This window comes from Citrus clementina, unplaced genomic scaffold, assembly GCF_000493195.1.
Source record: "Citrus clementina cultivar Clemenules unplaced genomic scaffold, Citrus_clementina_v1.0 scaffold_3, whole genome shotgun sequence".
NCBI classification, from domain to species: Eukaryota; Viridiplantae; Streptophyta; class Magnoliopsida; order Sapindales; family Rutaceae; genus Citrus; species Citrus x clementina.
This window is the reverse complement of record NW_006262339.1, coordinates 12,428,396-12,434,395: the sequence shown is the minus strand read 5'-3', so window position 1 is coordinate 12,434,395 and position 6,000 is coordinate 12,428,396. Positions and strand designations below refer to the sequence as shown.

The window sequence follows — 6,000 nt, the reverse complement described above, 5'->3', positions numbered from 1 at the left end:
GGGCTGAGAGGCTTGAGGAATTGGTGGAGCTGGAGCTGCTGGTCCATTCTGTTGGAATCCTTGAGACCATGAAAAATTGGGGTGGTCTCTCCATCCAGGGTCAGGGTTATATGTGTTGGAGTATGGGTTGTAATTTGATGACTTTCTCATTACACCTATGGCATTGGCTTGATCAGAGTATGAGTCAGGGTCATGTGGTTCTGTTGATTTAGCAGTCGATAACAATGCTATTTGTCGAGCAAGACCTTCAACCATCTCCTTGACTTCTTTGATTCCCGAAGTTGACTCGCCAATGTGAACCTCATTTACTCCCTTAATTCTTCTAGTATTCCTGAATGATCGACTCCGTTGTTGGGAATTATCCGCTTGTCGCTGGAAGAATTCCCAAATCTCTGATGCACTTTTTGACATTAGCTCTCCTCCACTTATTGCCATTAGCCATTCTTGCACATTTGGTAGTAATCCCTCCAAAAAGTATTGGCATTGGTGCCATTTCTCGTACCCATGATGTGGACACTTCAAGAGTAGCCCATTGAATCGCTCCCAAGTTTCGAAAAATTGCTCGTCTTCTCTCTGAGTAAACTCTGAGATTTCCCTGCGAATAGCATTGGTTTTATGCACTGGGAAATATTTATTCAAAAATTTCATTACCATTTGTTCCCATGATGAAATGCTATTGGCAGGCAATGTATTAAGCCATGAATGAGCTCTATCCTTTAAAGAAAATGAGAATAATCTGAGTTTAACATCATCGTTTGAAAAATTTTCATATTTAAAAGTTTGACAAATGGCATGAAAATCATTCAGATAATTATATGGGTCCTCATTTTCTAGACCATAAAATGTGGGAAGACAATTTAGCACACTAGGTTTTAATTCAAAGCTCCTAGCAGCTACATTTGGGTATCTTATACATGATGTGCTCAAATTTGCTAAAGGACTGAAATAATCCTTAAATGGCCTCTCCTGTGGTTGCAAATCCATTTTATTTTTTACTTATTTGTGTGTGCGAAGTGTTTTCTCAAGTTCAAGGTCTATAGGTTCAAGATTGGATAATAATGACCTTCGACCATGCATGCAAAATAAATAAAATAAAAAATAAAGATGGGAACAAAATAAATAAAAATAAAGAAGAGGGAGAAATTACGATACTAACCTTATTGCGCTATTAAAACCTTTCTATAAAATACACAAAAACAAATACGTGAAATAAATTAACTAAAAATAAATTAATAAGATAAACAAAAAAAATTACAAAGAAAAATAAATTGAAAATTAAATTATAGAATTTTAAAGAAGTGAGAAAAAAAAAGAAATACTAACCTTTAAATGTAGATTCACTTTTTTTTCTTTTTTTTTAAATAAAAAAAATACAAGAAAACAATTAAATGGAAATATTCACAAAAATTAATTCTATGAATTAAAATTACTTACCTCCCCGGCAACGGCGCCAAAAACTTGTTGTGCAAATTTTAATGTACTCGCAAGCGCACGAATCTATTGTAGTATAGATCAATGGTGACGAGTGTCGATCCCACAAGGAAGTGGATTTTAATTATATGTAGAATTAATTTTGTAAATGGGTGGTTGGAATTGTGGTGGAAGTGATTTAAATTATTCTAAAATTGGAATTGAAATGGCAATAATAAATTCTAAAATTGGAATTGCAATGGCGAGAATAAATTGAAGCGAAATATATTGAAATGACGTACTTGGGTATCTGGATCCGTGTCAACATGCATCTTGGGCTAAATAATCCGTATTAATGCCAATTAAATCATGAGGGGGGAATCCACACCTTATGAACCACGCTCTAATCAATATGGTGCTAAGGGCTTATCGTGCCAAATAATAATAACCTTGTACTAGAGGGCCGGTGAAACCAAGGCGGTACTAGACAATAATATTATTATTTGTCGACGAGAAGTCAAAACATCCACAAAAACTAGAGGGGAAGAGAAAATAAATTTACCAAATTAAGCCCATGACACATGTTGAGACTTCACCTTCAACCCAAGCTTGAAAGAAAATTAGCTACTCATAATTGAACTAGGGGCAAAATGGGAATTACAAGATGGAGAAGGAATTACAGAAAATGAATCCCAAAAATGGATTCAGAGATATCAAATTAGGGGGGGAAGGCCCCTTTTTTATAGATACATGGAGTAAATCATGGCCATCGGATTAAAAACAGCTTGGACGCTCAGGATTGCGCCGCGTCATCAGTCAACAGTACGCGGTTTGACCACGCGGATGAACAGTAACACGGTTTGACCCGGATGAACAGTAACTCGGTTTGGTTGAAAATAATCACGTGTGATGCATGTACCGTACGCGAGATTTTTCGTCCACTGATATGCTGCCACGTCACCATCAACAGTACATAAGAATTTTAGCCCAATAGGATCGTGACACCTAATTAGTCAATGCCACATCATCGGTCAATGCCACATCATCGGTTCGTCTATGTGAACAGTGTCGTGAAAAGTAATGTAGACAGTACCGTACACGTGAATAGTACTGTACATGTGAATAGTGCCAATTTTCTTTTTATGCTCCTCTTAAGGTTTTCGACCATCCTGAGTTCAAAAGTGATATCTGTTTTGCCGTCTGATCTCTCCTTTATTGTGAAATGACTATAATGCTCCTAAAATACATAAAATACTTAATTAAAATAAAACACATGTAATTAAATCACAAGAAGGTTAAATACATAAAAGTAAAGGTTGTTAGTAAGACTTGAAATGTAAAATGACGGTCTTCTCCTTTATAAATATGTATTTTCTAACACTCAACAGTTGACTCGCCAATGTGAGCCTCATTCACTCTCTTAATTATTTTAGTATTCCTGAACGATCGACTCCGTTGTTAGGAATTATCCGCTTGTCGCTGGAAGAATTCCCAAATTTCTGGTGCACTTTTTGATATTAGCTATCCTCCACTTGTTGCCATTAGCCATTCTTGCACATGTGTCATGGTATGAGTCATGGTCATGTTGTTCTATTGATTTAGCAATCATTAACGATTCTATTTGTCGAGAGATACCTTCAACCATCTCCTTGACTTATTTGATTTCCAAAGTTGACTCGCCAATGTAAACCTCATTCACTCCCTTAATTATTTTAGTAGTTCTGAGCGATCAACTTCGTTGTTGGGAATTATCCGCTTGTCGCTGGAAGAATTCCCAAATCTTTGATGCACGTTTTGACATTAGCTATCCTCCACTTGTTGCCATTAGCCATTCTTGCACATGTGTCATGGTATGAGTCATGGTCATGTTGTTCTGTTGATTTAGCAGTCATTAATGATGCTATTTGTCGAGAGAGACCTTCAACCATTTCCTTGACTTCTTTGATTCCCGAAGTTGACTCGCCAATGTGAACCTCATTCACTCCCTTAATTATTTTAATATTCCTGAGCGATCGACTCCGTTGTTGGGAATTATCCGCTTGTCGTTGGAAGAATTGCCAAATCTCTGATGCACTTTTTGACATTATCTCTCCTCCACTTGTTGCCATTAGTCATTCTTGCACATGTGACAATAATCCCTCCAAAAAGTATTGACATTGAATCGCTCATTGAATCGCTCATGTGAACACTTCAAGAGTAGCCCATTGAATCGCTCCCATATTTCGAAAAATTGCTCGTCTTCTCTTTGGGTAAACTCTGAAATTTCCCTGCGAATAGCATTGGTTTTATGCACTAGGAAATATTTATTCAAAAATTTTGTTACCATTTGTTCCCATTATGTAATGCTATTAACAGGCAATGGATTGAGCCATGAACGAGCTCTATCCTTTAAAGAAAATGAGAATAGTCTAAGTTTTACGTCATCATCTGAAAAATTCTCATATTTAAATGTTTGACAAAAACAGCTTGAAAATCATTCAAATGATTATATGAGTCCTCATTTTCTAGGCCACAGAATGTTGGGAGACAATTTAGCACACTAGGTTTTAGTTCAAAACTCCTAGCAGCTACATTTGGGTATCTTATGCATGATGTGTTCAAATTAGCTAAGGGACTAAAGTAGTCCTTAAATGGCCTCTCCTGTGGTGTTTGTTGTTGTTGTAAATCCATTTTATTTTTAACGTGTTTGTGTGTGCGCAGTATTTTTTCAAGTTTAAGGTTTATAGGCTCAAGATTAGGTAATAATGACATTCGACCATGCATGCAAAGAGCACAAAATAAATGGGAACAAGATAAATAAAAATAAAGAAGAAGGAGAAATTATGGTACTAACCTTATTACGTTGTTACAACATTTCTATAAAAACACACTAAAAAAATACGTCAAATAAATTAACTTAAATTAAAATAAATTAATAAGATAAACAAAAAAAATTACAAAGAGAAAAATAACTTGAAAATTAAATTACAAAATTTTAAAAAAGAGAAAAAATGAAAGAAATTCTCACCTCTAAATGCAAATTCACTTTTTTTTAAATAAAAAAATTACAAGAAAATAATTAAAAGAAATTATTTACAAAAATTAATTCTACAAATTAAAATAACTTACCTCCTCGGCAACGGCGCCAAAAACTTGTTGTGCAAATTTTATTGAATTCGCAAGTGCACGAATCTATTGTAAAATAGATTAATGGTGACGAGTGTCGATCTCACGAGGAGGTGGTTTTAATTATGTGTATAATTAACTTTCTGTGAGAGTGGTTGGATTTGTGGTGGAAGTGATTTAAATTATCCTAAAATTTGAATTAAAATAGTGAGAATAAATTAAAGAGAAAACTATGATAATTGAAGCACTTGGGTATTCGGATCTGCATCAACATGCACTATGGGCTAAATATTCTTTATTAATGCCATTTAAATCATGAAGGGGGTTTCCACACCTCATGAATCACACTCTAATCAATATGGTGCTAAGGGTTTATCGTACCAAATAATAATAATCTTGTAGTAGGGAGCCGGTGAAACCAGGATAGTATCTAGACAAGATTATTATTATTTGTCGACGAAAAGTCAAAACATCCACAAAAATTAAAGGGGAAGAGAAAATAAATTTACCAAATAAAGCTCATGGCACATGTTGAGACTTCACCTTCAACTCAAACTTGAAAGAAAATTAGCTACTCATAATTGAAGTAGGGGTAAAATATGAATTTATTAAAATACGTAGAAAGTACAAGATGGAGAATGAATTCCAGAAAACGGAGCTCAAAAATGAATTCATAAATGCCAAATTAGGGGGGCCCCCTATTTATAGATATATTGAATAAATCATGGCCATCGGATTAAAAACAGTTTGGACACTCAGGATTGCGCCACATCATCGGTCAACAGTACGCGGTTTGACCACGTGGTTTGAACAGTCAACCGGCTTGAACAGTGACACGGTTTGGTTGTAAATAATCCTGTGTATTTGCATGTACCGTACGCGCGATTTTTGGTCCACTAACATGCTGCCACGTCACCGATCAACAATACATAATAATTTTAGTCCAATAGAATCGTGACACCTCATCAGTCAATGCCACATCATCAGTCAATGCCACATCATTGTTCCGTATGTGTAAACAGTGTCGTGAACAATAACATGGACAATACCGTACAAGTGAATAGTATCATACATGTGAACAATGCCATTTTTCCTTTTATACTCCTCCTAAGGTTTTCGACTGTCCTGAGTTCAAAAGGGATGTTCGTTTTGCTGTCCGATCTCTCGTTCATTGTGAAATGACCATGATACCCCTAAAATACATAAAATACTTAATTAAAATAAAACTCACATAATTAAATCCCAAGAGACTTAAATACATAAAAGTAGGAATGTTAGTAAAACTTGAAGTATAAAATGACAATTTTCTCCTTTATAAATATACACTTTCTGACACTAAACATGAGTCACAATCATGGCAGATCAAAATCAAGAAGTAAGAAGAATGTCAAATACTACAATTGTGGCAAGAAAGGGCACGTCAAGAAAGAGTGTTGGAGTAACCAGACATATCCATGAGTGGTGCAAAGTACATGGTGACTTTCA

At 35.3% G+C, this 6,000-nt stretch overlaps 1 non-coding gene across 1 annotated transcript; it reads left to right on the top strand.

Annotated features, from left to right (window-relative positions):
• The first annotated feature begins 499 nt into the window (after positions 1–499).
• LOC112100563 lies at positions 500–603 on the top strand. Its single transcript, XR_002906931.1, has one exon. It is a non-coding gene; the product is annotated as a small nucleolar RNA R71 (small nucleolar RNA).
• The last annotated feature ends 5,397 nt before the right edge of the window (positions 604–6,000 follow it).